Source organism: Triticum aestivum, chromosome 1B (genome assembly GCF_018294505.1).
Source record: "Triticum aestivum cultivar Chinese Spring chromosome 1B, IWGSC CS RefSeq v2.1, whole genome shotgun sequence".
Lineage (NCBI taxonomy): Eukaryota > Viridiplantae > Streptophyta > Magnoliopsida > Poales > Poaceae > Triticum > Triticum aestivum.
In genome coordinates, this window is record NC_057795.1 from 88,189,557 (window position 1) to 88,203,852 (window position 14,296).

Below are 14,296 nucleotides of genomic sequence, written 5' to 3' on the forward strand. Positions count from 1 at the left end.
TCAGATGAGGGCGGCCTTGAAGCGGGAGCACCCGGCGCTCCACAAAGGCGGCGATCAGATCAGGCCCGGTCAGGCCCTCCGACTAGATCAGCACCCGAAGCCGGGCAACGGCGCCTCCCCCAGTCGGCGTCAGCGACCTGGCCCGATAGGACCACGAGCACGGCCTCCCATGTCACGCCCAATATGCGACCCTATCCAAAAGGAACTCGAAGGTCCCACCAGGGATAGACCCGCATATTGAAACGCTTTTGCAAGGTGGATATCATTACATCAACATTACATAAATAGATGGGGATACATACATAAGGCATACAATGCCACACGAATACAACATCATCTTACATAAGATCACCATCCGACTACGGATGAAACACAAACAGAAACTCAAACGACATCCACCCTGCTAGCCCAGGCTGCCGACCTGGAACCTATCCCCTGATCGAAGAAGAAGCAGAAGAAGAACTCCAAAACAAGCAAGCATTACTCTCGCGTCATGATCATCGCATAACCTGTACCTGCAACTGTTGTTGTAGTAATCTGTGAGCCACGAGGACTCAGCAATCCCATTACCAAGGGTATCAAGACTAGCAAAGCTTAATGGGAAAGGAAGGGGTAAAGTGGTGAGGTTGCAGCAGCGACTAAGCATATATGGTGGCTAACATACGCAAATAACAACGAGAAGAGAAGCAAAGGAACGGTCGTCAACTAGCAATGATCAAGAGGTGATCCTGAACTCCTACTTACGTCAAACATAACCCAGAAACCGTGTTCACTTCCCGGACTCCGCTGAGAAGAGACCATCATGGCTACACACGTGGTTGATGCGTTTTAATTCGGATCTGGTGTCAAGTTGTCTACAACTGGACATTAACAAATTCCCATCTGCCACATAACTACGGGCACGGCTTTCGAAAGTTTAATACCCTGCAGGGGTGTCCCAACTTAGCCCATGATAAGCTCTCGCGATCAACGAAGGATATTCCTTCTCCCAGGAAGACCCGATCAGTCTCGGAATCCCGGTTTACAAGACATTTCGACAATGGTAAAACAAGACCAGCAAAGCCGCCCGGATATGCCGACAAATCCCGATAGGAGCTGCACATATCTCGTTCTCAGGGCACACTGGATTGTCCAAACTTCCGGTAGGCCAGCCTAGAGTTGCCCCTGGTGGCCACCGGCGGTTGACGGGTTGGACCAACACTCACAACGAGCACTGGCCCCCGGGGGGGGGCATAAAATAAAGATGACCCTCGAGAGGGCGACTCCCAAGGGAAAAAAGGGCTAGGTGAGGCAAATGGTAAAACCAAGGTTGGGCCTTGCTGGAGGAGTTTTATTCAAAGCGAACTGTCAAGGGGGTCCCATAAATCACCCAACCGCGTAAGGAACGCAAAATCCGGGAACATAACACCGGTATGACGGAAACTAGGGCGGCAAGAGTGGAACAAAACACCAGGCATAAGGCCGAGTCTTCCACCCTTTACCAAGTATATAGATGCATTAATAATATAAGAGATATTGTGATATCCCAACAAAATCATGTCCATCATGGAGCAATCTTCAACTTCACCTGCAACTAGCAACGCTATAAGAGGGGCTGAGCAAAGCGGTAACATAGCCAAGCAACAGTTTGCTAGGAAGGGTGACAAAGGTTAGAGGCTGACATGGCAATTTGGGAGGCTTGAAGAACAAGTGATAGGTAGCGCAGCAAAGCGATAGAACGAAGCAATTAGCATAGCAATGATAGTAGTGAGATCCAGGGTAGCGGTCATCTTGCCTGTAATCCCGCAAGGAAGAAGAACGAGTCCATGAAGAAGACGAACGGATGAAGCCACGAAGACGAACCAAGCGTAGACGAACGAATCCTCACGATCGCAACGAAACAGGAACTATCGAGAAGAAGCACACAACATGGTAAACACACCACACATGAACAAGGCATGATGCGCAACAGGCATGATGCATGACAAGGCTACATGAAGCTACTCATGGCAAGAGATGATGCATACAAGAGCAACACATCAAAGCAAGTTTAAATGAGGCCGGAAACAACATATAACAATTCCGGTAAGTCCTCATATGCAAATTTCGAAATTGGTCCAGATCTGAATAAACCTTATGTTCAAGTTGTTAAACAGCAAGTTAAGATGCACCAAGATGATCTACACGAGATTCTAGTCAAGTTACATATGAAGTTCATTTAGTTCGGAGGTACGGCCTAGAAGATATGAGCAAAACAAGTTAAACATGGCATTGATGCAAAATGCATACAAACATCAAGCAAACACCTCAAAACAAGGATGCAACATGATAATATGAAACTACTTGCAAAATCAAGCAAGTTTCATATAGAGCACACTCAAAACGGAGCAACGGTGCAACACACTCTATACAAGGCATAACAACAATCTATCCAAAACAGCAAGTAGGCATCTTGCAAGCATCCAAACAACAAGCTACAGCATCTCAACGCAATAACAAAAGGCATGGGCATGAAGTACAGGTAAAGCATAACAAAACATGAACACTGAGCTATCTCTAGAAACTACTAGAACATGCTCAAAATGACATGGCAAGATTGCAAATAATAACAGTTTCAGCCATAAGCCGAAATAACATCAGGTTGCAATGTTTAGAGCTATCAAACAACATGTTACAGGAACTCAACATGGCAAACAAAGGCATGTCATGAATCTACTAATTGCATAGAACAAAAGTCCCTTACTAACCATGAGCCAAAAGGGCACAGAAAATATGATGGCACCCATGTAAACATGGCAAGTTATATGATAGATTCATACATGGCAGAAACAACGATAAGTAGGCATGTAGATGAGCTTGAACCACTCACCACAGAGCAATACATGGCATGTCAAGGCAACCAACAGCAAGAAGACATGTTTATGAAGCTAAGAATGGCAAGTAAAAGTTCATAGGGTGCATGGATCACTAGCAAAACACATGGCAAAACTGAACTTCACGTTAACAGGCTAACATCAACATTATTTAGTAACTTTAGAGCATGATAACAACAAGCTACATCAGGATATAAATGCAACCAGGGGCATGAATGGATAGAGCAAGACATGTATAACAAAACACCCTTAGTGAACATCTCCAGATTATGCATAGAATGACTTGTAGCAGCAGGTTTACATGGCATCACAAAATAACAGATTCAGCCTAGCAAAACAGCAATAGCAAGTAGCCTACTTAACAAGCTTGATGCACTCACTACACAAATCACAAAAATACATGGATGGCATACCTGGAAAAATGGCATAACATACATCAAAACACATGTAGACATCAACCTCATAGGATGCACACATCAAACATGGCCAAAATGACAAATGAGCATGTTATAACAGTTTCAGCAGATTAACAGCAACATGCACTCTTGCAATGATGATTCGGGCATCAAGATGAACTCAAATGAACATGATGTAATGGAATGAAATGAAGTACTCGTCGAGGCGAACAATTTGACATATTACACGCACGAAACGGAGCTGCGGATGCAGAGATATGATGCGATGAACATGGCATGATAATGCAAATATTTCAGGACTTAGAGAAAAACGAGGGGGAAAGAAAGTCAACCGTCTCAGAAATGGATCGGGCACGGATTTTGAGGGTGTCGGAGTTTCGACAGAGAAGACGTCGGAGAGGGGGTCGAGGTGGCCGGGCGGAGCGAGATCCGGCCGGATCCCACCGGATCCGGGCCGGAGGGGACCGGCGCGGGGCGGAGGAAACCGGGGCGACGGGCGGCGGCGGAGGGAGCAGGCTCCGGCGAGCTCGCGGCTAGAGCTGCGGCGGCGTCGGGCAAGGTCGGCGCGGGCGGCCGGGGGCGGCACGCGGCGGCTGGCGGGGTCGCTCGACGCGGGGGCCGGCCGGGCGGAAGGAGCGACGGGCGGCGAGGCGGCGCGCCGGCGAGGAGGAGGTGACCGGCGCGGTTGGCGGGCGACACCGGCGGAGCGGCGGATTCCGGCGACGAGGCGGCGGAGGGCGGCGGCGGCGAGGCGCCCGGCGGGCGGCGGTGCGCGCACGGGAGGCGGGCGCGGGCGGCGGCGCGCGCTCGGGCCCCGCTCGGGCCTGCGCGGGCCGGCGGCGATGCACGGAGGAGAGAGAGAGCGCGGGACAGGTGGCGCACTGTGGTTGGACGAGGGGGCGGCGGCAGACGTGTTCGGTGCCGGGCGGACGTGTCCGGCGCGCGGAGGAAGAAGGGGCTAGGGTTTCATCCGTGAATTTGGACGGGGAGGGCATATTTATACTTTCTGGTTGTTAGGAGAGTCCAAATGAGGAGCGATTTTCGCCCACATGATCGTGATCGAACGACCGAGAGCATGGAGGGGAGTTAGATGGGTTTTGGGCCACTTTGGAAGGGGTGTTGGGCTGCAACAAAAGAGGGCTTTGCGGTTACCCGGTTAACCGTTGGAGTACCAAACGACATCCAAATGGCATGAAACTTGACAAGCGGTCTACCGGTGCTATACCAAGATCGATTGGCAAACCTCAGTCCATTCCGAGAACGTTTAACACCCGCTCACAACGAGAGACAAAAGGGGGACGCCGGAGGGCATAGGAGTGCCGGATTGCAAAATGGACAACGGGGAAATGCTCGGATGCAATAGATGAACACGTATGCAAAATGAGATGCACATGATGACAAGGCAAAATGCAACACGCAAGCAAATGACATGGCAACAACGGCGAATAACTGGCAAACACCTGGCGCAACGAGTCCGAGGCGTTACATCCCAGCAGACGGGCCGGCTATCTAAGCCGGCAGGTTGACATAGTCGCCTTGCGGGGTGACGTTCTTCACGTAAAAATAAGACTTCTGCCAAAGCTTCATCGACTGGATCAACGCAATGGCCGGGAACGGGTTGTCGGCCGTTGTCCGCCACACGGCGATGAAGGCGCCACACGGAGCCGGCACGCCCGCAGAGACGGTGCCAAGTTTGGACTGGAAGAACTCCCCCCACGGCTCGAGGGTGGCGAGAACGCCAAGGAAGCCTTCGCACAGAGTGACAAAGGCCGACAGCAGCACCATCGTGTTTGGAGTGAGGTGGTGCGGCTGCAGATGATAGAACTCGAGGAACAAGCGGAAGAAGCCGCTCGCGGGAAGGCCGACACCGCGCAGGCAGTGCAAGCGGAAGATCACCCGCTCGCCCTCCTCCGGCACCGGCAAAATCTCCCCCTCTGGCGCAAGCCGGACCTGAACGAGCTCCTTGCCCGGCAGCCTCCGCGTCTTGCAAAGGAAATCGATGTGGTCTTCATGAACGTTGGAGCCGTCCCAGTTGCTCGACATAGGATCCATGGGGACGGGAGGGCTCCAGACAACGCGCGTCGGCGGAGGACTCCCAGGTCGGCGGCAGCGAGGCAGCGACGCACTGAGTAAAATGGCTGGGCAGTGGCGCGGCGAAGCGTTGCCGCTGTAGCGGTGAAGAAGAAGGAGAAAGAGAGAGAGATGGGACTGGGGCGAGCGCGCGTGCGTCAGCCACTCTCCCCCTCCCCCTACTTATAGCCTCGCGCGGCGAAGCCGAGGAGGCGAGGCGTGGGGGATGTGGGATTAACTGCGCCCACTCCCCACGTCCCATGATTACCGCGCCATAACGGCGTGCGGAAACCGCCGCTGGAAGACGAGTGGCCAGTTCGGGCCACAAAGGATCCTCGCTTGGGCCAAGGTGTGGTAGTGGCGGGCCCCGGTCTATAGTGGCGTCCCGTCAGGCGCGTGGGCTGGCAGGCCCCTCTGGTCAGACGGTGCCACGTGGCACATGGGCGGCGGCGGTCAGCCCGCAGCTTGGCTCGCGCGCCAACTCGTTCCCGCCTTTGGATTTCGAAGGAAACTTCACCGAGAAGGCAAGCATAGAGTGATGCCGGCTCCTAGCTGTTGGCTCTTCAGGATAGGAAGCTGTTTGAGCTTCTGGTTCCCTTCGCAGCCACGAAGCACAACCAGCTTCGGGGACTACTGTCGGAGTAAATGACCACGGGTAGCCTAACCGGCTCCCCCTGGCTCTTGAAAAAATAATATGGCTGATCGAACCGTCAAGCCTCCAAGACACAGGGCCGCCTTCCCCCGGCCGGCTACCCCTTTTGCCGGTTACCGAGGCAGCCTGGCCGAGAAGCCCTCCCGAAGAAAACCGGCCGCCGCATGGCCGACTCCATAAAGCCGGCCACCACATGGCTGACTCCATAAAGCCGGCCATCACATGGCCGACTCCAGGAAGCCGGCGCCTAATAGACGGCCCAAATCAAGCGCTCGGAGTTTGTTTCAGCATAATGACGACGAGATAGGGCATGGCAACAGTGAGATGCGCCGCCCGAATCCCGGGGCTCGCATGGCTACAGTACGCCGTACGGGGTGGCCATGACCCGTCCGGCGTGGCACTGTTGCCATGCTGACCATGACATCACCCATGATAAACTGACGGTACGGCCCGCAGGCGGCGGGCCCCTTCGACCAGAGGGACATCCAAAGGCGACTGTGCGCCCCCTAGTCGGCCAGGGGTGTGGAGCCGGCTCTCCCCAGTCGGCTTGATCCCTCCCTCGAACAATGAGCCTCATTAAGGGGACAAGACGAGGTAAGGCTACAGTGAGCACCCGCAAGGCGGCGGCACTGTAGCCACGCTTACCTCGACCAAGCCCTCGTCATCAAAGGTGAGGCGACAGTAACCAGCCCCCGACAAGACCCCCGAGAGGTGGGGCCTACCTGTCTACCAAAAAGCCGGCAGCCAGCGGGACCCACCAGTTGGCGGGCCCCAGCTGCTGGCGGAGAAGCCGTCCAGCGTAGACACTGACGGTTGGGCCTAGGCCCAGCCGGATTACCATTGTACCCTCGGGGGGTAGGCCTATATAAACCCCCTGGGGCACCCATGCAAAGGGTTGGACCTTGATAGATTTAGACACAACCTTGAGAGGAGAAGAGAGCTAGCCTTGCCTCTTCTTCGTCCTCTCACCAAAACAGCTCAAGGAGTCTCTTGTAGCTACTTGTTAATCTAGTGATCACGCGGAGACCCCGCAGAGCATGACTAGGGGTGTTATCTCCATGGAGAGCCCCGAACCTGGGTAAGATTCGCCGGCGTGCATGTCTTCGCCTTATCCCGTTTCTAGGCACCGGTGACGTCTTATTGGCTCCCACAATGATAAGCCACCCGTTGGCATATGTCGCACCAACCACCCGACAAAGCGGTTGCACATGGGTCATTGAAAACAACCGTTTGCATTGAAGAGATGCACAAATCCTACTCTTGCTTTGCATATGGGTGTTCTATCTAAAACGTTTGCGATCAAGAGTTGCACAAATCCTGCTTGGCACATTTTTCCTTGGCTTCCTAGGGAAGTTGTTGGTTTACATATGGGTGTTCTAACTAAAAAGTTTGCGATCGAGATACAATATTAGACCCAAGAAAAAACCTATTTCCGGCGGCGGCGGACGCGGCGTGTTGCACAGTCCTTGTCGTTGTCGTCCTCCGGGATGCCATTGTTGAAGTCTTCAAGGTAGCTGAGAATATTATTCACTTGTAAATCAAACATCATGTCATCGCCCTATCGACGGGCAGGGCGCGGGAGGATGGCAGCTGGCGGGGCTAAGAAGTACCGGTCGATCACGGTGTCCCATGCCGCTGAGGGTGGCGCATGCACGGGCACGAGCGCGGCGGTGCAGCCAAATGCATGGGGACCGGCACAGCGGTGGGTGGAGGGGTGATACGTCTCCAATGTATCTATAATTTTTGATTGTTCCATGCTATTATATTACCTGTTTTGGATGTTTATGGGCTTTACTTTACAATTTTATATCATTTTTGGGACTAACCTACTAACCGGAGGCCCAGCCCAAATTGCTGTTTTTTTGCCTATTTCAGTGTTTCGAAGAAAAGGAATATCAAATGGAGTCCAAACGGAATGAAACCTTCGGGAGAGATCTTTTTGGAACAAACACAATCCAGGAGACTTGGAGTGGACGTCAAGAAGCAGACGAGACGGCCACGAGGGTCCAGGGCGCGCCCTAGGGGGGGTGGGCATGCCTCCCACCCTCGTGGGCCCCTCGTGGCTCCCTTATCTGACTTCCTTCGCCTAATATAACCTTACGTACCCCGAAAACATCCAAGAGCACCACGAAACCCTATTTCCACCGCCGCAACCTTCTATACCCGCGAGATTCCATCTGGGAGCCTTTTCCGGCGCTCCGCTGGAGGGGGAATCGATCACGGAGGGCTTCTACATCAACACCATAGCCTCTCCGATGAGTTGTGAGTAGTTTACCACAGACGTTCGGGTCCATAGTTATTAGCTAGATGGCTTCTTCTCTCTCTTTGAATCTCAATACAAAGTTCTCCGCGATCTTCTTGGAGATCTGATCGATGTAACTCTTTTTGCGATGTGTTTGTCGAGATCCGATGAATTTTGGGTTTATGATCAAGTTTATCTATGAACAATATTTGAATCTCCTCTGAATCCGTTTATGTATAATTGGTCATCTTTGCAAGTCTGTTCGAACTATCAGTTTGGTTTGGCCTACTAGATTGATCTTTCTTGCAATGGGAGAAGTGCTTAGCTTTGGGTTCAATCTTGCCGTGTCCTTTCCTAGTGACAGCAGCGGCAGCAAGGCACGTATTGTATTGTTGCCATCGAGGATAAAAAGATGGGGTTTATATCATCTTGCTTGAGTTTATCCCTCTACATCATGTCATCTTGCCTAATGTGTTACTCTGTTCTTATGAACTTACTACTCTAGATGCATGCTGGATAGCGGTCGATGTGTGGAGTAATAGTAGTAGATGCAGGCAGGAGTCGGTCTACTTATCGTGGACGTGATGCCTATATACATGATCATACCTAGATATTCTCATAACTATGTACTTTTCTATCAATTGCTCGACAGTAATTTATTCACCCACCGCAATAATTATGCTATCTTGAGAGAAGCCACTAGTGAAACCTATGGCCCCCGGGTCTATTTTCTATCATATAAGTTTCCGATCTATCCTATTTTGCAATGTTTACTTTCCAATATATATCATAAATATACCAAAAATATTTATCTTATCTTATTATCTCTATCAGATCCCACTTTCGCAAGTGGCCGTGAAGGGATTGACAACCCTATCGCGTTGGTTGCGAGGTTCTTGTTTGTTTGTGTAGGTACGAGAGACTTGCGGGAAGCCTCCTACTAGATTGATACCTTGGTTCTCAAAAACAGAGGGAAAATACTTACGCTACTTTGCTGCATCACCCTTTCCTCTTCAAGGGAAAACCAACGCACTGCTCAAGAGCTACCAAGAAGGATTTCTGGTTCCGTTGCCGGGGAGGTCTTCGCACAAGTCAAGACATACCAAGTACCCATCACAAACTCATCTCCCTCGCATTACATTATTTGCCATTTACCTCTCGTTTTCCTCTGCCCCACTTCACCCTTGCCGTTTTATTCGCCCTCTCTTTTCCGTTTGCCTCTTTTTTGCTTGTCTCTTGTGTGCTCGTGTGTTGGATTGCTTGTCACGATGGCTCAAGATAATACTAAATTGTGTGACTTTTCCAATACCAATAATAATGATTTCCTTAGCACTCCGATTGCTCCTCTTACCGATGCTGAATCTTGTCAAATCAATGCTGCTTTGTTGAATCTTTGTGCAGGGGATGCTTGATACATCTCCAACGTATCTATAATTTTTGATTGTTCCATGCTATTATATTACCTGTTTTGGATGTTTATGGGCTTTACTTTACACTTTTATATCATTTTTGGGACTAACCTACTAACCGGAGGCCCAGCCCGAATTGTTGTTTTTTTTTGCCTATTTCAGAGTTTCGAAGAAAAGGAATATCAAACGGAGTCCAAACAGAATGAAACCTTCGGGAGACATCTTTTTGGAACAAACGCAATCCAGGAGACTTCGAGTGTACATAAAGAAGTAGATGAGGCGGCCACGAGGGCCCAGGGCACGCCCGAGGGGGGTGGGCACGCCCTCCACCCCTGTAGGCCCCTTGTGGCTCCCCTGACCGACTTCCTTCGCCTATACATACTTACGTACCCTGAAAACATCCAAGAGCACCACGAAACCCTATTTCCCCCGCCGCAACCTTCTGTACCCGCAAGATCCCATCTTGGAGCCTTTTCCGGTGCTCCGCCGGAGGGGGAATCGATCATCGAGGGTGATACGTCTCCGTTGTCTCTATAATTTTTGATTGTTCCATGCCAATATTATTCAACTTTCATATACTTTTGGCAACTTTTTATACTATTTTTTGTTACTCATATTGATCCAGTGCCTAGTGCCAGTTCCTATTTGTTGCATGTTTTATGTTTCGCAGAAACCCAATATCAAACGGAGTCCAAACGGGATAAAAATGAACGGAGAATTATTTTGGAACATTTGTGATTTTTGGGAGGAACAATCAACGCGAGACGGTGCCTGAGGTGGCCACGAGGGTGGCCCACGCCACCACTTTAAGTGGGCGCGACCCTGACCCCTGTGGGTACACCGTAAGGCGGTTGACATTCCTCTTTTGCCGCATGAAAGCTAATTTTATGAGAAAAATCTGGGCGAAAGATTCTGCCCAATCGGAGTTACGTATCTCCGGATACAAAAGAAACGGTGAAAGGGCAGAATCATAAAACGCAGAAACAGAGAGAAACAGAGAGAGACAGAGAGATAGATCCAATCTCGGAGGTGCTCTCGCCCCTCCCACGCCATGGAGACCATGGACCAGAGGGGAAACCCTTCTCCCATCTAGGGAGAAGGTCAAGGAAGAAGAAGAAGAAGGGGGGCTCTCTCCCCCTTGCTTCCGGTGGCGCCGGAGTGCTGTCGGGGGCCATCATCATCACCGTAATCTACACCAACAACTCCGCCATCTTCACCAACTTCTCCATCACCTTCCCCCATCTATATTCAGCGGTCCACTCTCTCGCAACCCGTTGTATCCTCTACTTGAACATGGTGCTTTATGCTTCATATTATTATCTAATGATGTGTTGCCATCCTATGATGTCTGAGTAGATTTTCGTTGTCCTACCGGTGATTGATGAATTGCTATGATTGTTTAATTTGCGTGTGGTTATGTTACTATCCTATTGTTCCCTCCGTGTCGCACAAGCGTGAGGGATTCCCGCTGTAGGGTGTTGCAATATGTTCAGGATTCACTTATAGTGGGTTGCTTGAGTGACAGAAGCATAAACCCGAGTAAGGGGGTTGTGGCGTATGGGATAAAGGGGACTTGATGCTTTAATGCTATGGTTTAGTTTTACCTTAATGATCTTTAGTAGTTGCGGATGCTTGCTAGAGTTCCAATCATAAGTGCATATGATCCAAAAGAGAAAGTATGTTAGCTTATGCCTCTCCCACATAAAACTTGCTATTGGTCTAGTAAAGTAGTCAATTGCTTAGGGACAATTTCACAACTCCTACCACCACTTTTCCACACTCTCTATATTTACTTTATTTCTTCTTTATCTAAACAGCCCCTACTTTTTATTTACGTGCTCTTTATTATCTTGCAAACCTATCCAACAACACCTACAAAGTACTTCTAGTTTCATACTTGTTCTAGGTAAAGCGAATGTTAAGCGTGCGTAGAGTTGTATCAGTGGTCGATAGAACTTGAGGGAATGTTTGTTCTACCTTTAGCTCCTCGTTGGGTTCAACACTCTTACTTATCGAAAGAGGCTACAATTGATCCCCTATACTTGTGGGTTATCAAGACCTTTTTCTGGCGCCGTTGCCGGGGAGTCATAGCGTGGGGTGAATATTCTCGTGCGTGCTTGTTTGTTTTATCACTAAGTAATTTTTATTTGCTGTCCTAAGTTGTTCTCTATCTTTAGTTATGGATAAGGAACACGAAATACCAAAAAAAAATAGGTGTACTTGCTGCTCATGGAGATGGGGGACCTCCTAAAACCCTAGATGCTTGTTATGTGAAAGAAATTATGTACTACTTTGATAATCCTGAGAAAACCCAATTCAATTTTGTTATGGGAGACACGTTGGATCAACGTGAATACTTTAGGGATTATCGCTTGACTAAAAGAGGGAAACTATTATGGGATCAAATTTATATGTTATATTGGTATGCTAGGCAACTATGCTTGAGATATGATTATACTTGTTGCTCTAGGATGAAGGCTCCACACCTTCCCTTTTCGTGCAAATTCAATGATGATAAAACCTTGGCTTCTTATGCTAATGGTATCTATGATTACTATGATGTGGAACAAATAGAAGAATTCATTGCTTTTATGGGTGCTTATGAGATTGAATCTATGTTTAAAGAGTTTGAAGATTTTGATGATTCAGTTTACAGACCTGAAATTTTTGCTATACTTATATATTGCTATGAAAATTATGAATACAATTCCATATTGATGCATTTATTGAGAAAGTCTCCTCTATCCAAGAAGAGACTAATATTTTGCAGGAAGCTATGGAATAAGAAATTGATGAAACTGTGAGCTCATTGGATGAAAAAGATGATGAGGAGAGCGAAGAACAAAAGGAGGAAGAGCGGATTAGCTACCCGTGGCCACCTTCTAATGAGAGTAACTCTTCAACTCATACATTTTTAATTCCCCTTCGTGCTTACCGAAGGATGATTGCTATGATCCCGTTGATTTTCTTGAAATATCCCTTTTTGATGATGCTTGCTATGCTTGTGGCCAAGATGCCAATATGAATTATGCTTGTGGAGATGAACTTGCTATAGTTCCTTATGTTAAACATGAAATTGTTGTTATTGCACCCAATCATGATAGTCCTATTATCTTTTTGAATTCTCCAAACTACACTATATTGGAGAAGTTTGTGCTTATTAAGAATTATGTTGATGGGTTGCGTTTTACTACTACACATGATGATTTTGATAGATATAATATGCATGTGCTTGCTGCTCCTACTTGCAATTATTATGAGAGAGGATCTATATCTCCACCTCTCTATGTTTCCAATACGATAGAATTGCAAGAAACTGCTTATACTATGCATTGGCCTTTACTTGGTGTGCATGAATTGTTATTTTATGACATTCCGATGCATAGGAAGAGAGTTAGACTTCGTCATTGCTTGATATATGTTACTTTCTGCTCACTACTAAATCACAAATCATTGTTAATTAAAATTGGCTTTGATATGCCTTGGGATCCGGGTGGATTCATTACTTGAGCACTATATGCCTAGCTTAATGGCTTTAAAGAAAGCGCTGCCAGGGAGACAAACCTGAAGTTTTATAGAGTCATTTATTTCTGTTGAGTGCGTTTATATAGTCTAAAACAAAAAAAAATAAAGAGGGGAACCCAAAACATTTCAAAAGGAAAGTGAAATTGAGAGAGACAAGCATTGTTGAAGTGGGAGAGCTCCTTGAACTTTGTTCATGCTCACTGAAACTTTGTGAATCTTAATTACATAAACTTTTCATCAAAAATAATTATCCCCTTGTACAATTCCATTGTATTATAAAAATAATGTGCCAAGGTTTACCTTTAGGATGTTTACAATGCTTGTTGGTTCGTGCGGTGCAGGACAGAAACTTTGGTTGTAGTGTGCGATTTTACATTTTTAACTGGAACGTCAAATGGGTCTGATTCTTGTTGCACTGTCTTTCTGTACAATTTTTTTGTTTTTCCTAATTTTGGTTGAATTGTTTGGGTAACCTAAGTATGGTGAATGTTCAGATTCCTACATACTGTTCTGTTTTTGACAGATTCTGTTTTTGATGCATAGTTTGCTTGTTTTGATGAAACTATCAATTTCTATCAGTGGATTAAGCCATGGAAAAGCTATATTACAGTAGACACAATGAAAAAAAATATGAGTTCGTTTTCAACAGTACTTAGAGTAGTGATTTGCTTTATTATTCTAACAGATCTTACCGAGTTTTCTGTTAAAGTTTTGTGTGGATGAAGTGTTTGATCAAGGAGGTCTCGATATGAGGAAAAGGAAGAGAGGCAAGAGAACAAGCTTGGGGATGCACAAGGCACCCCAAGTAAATAATCAAGGACACCCAAGCGTCTAAGCTTGGGGACGCCCCGGAAGGCATCCCCTCTTTCTTCAACAAGTATCGGTATGTTTTCGGATTTGTTTCATTCATGCGATATGTCCAAATCTTGGAGCGTCTTTTGCATTTAGTTTTCACTTTTCTTTTATGCACCATGCTGGTATGAGATAGTCCTTGGTTGATTTATAGAATGCTCATTGCACCTCACTTAGATCTTCTGAGTATGGCTTTATAGAATGCTTCATGTGCTTCACTTATATCATTTGAAGTTTGGATTGACTGTTTCTCTTCACATAGAAAACCACCATTTGTA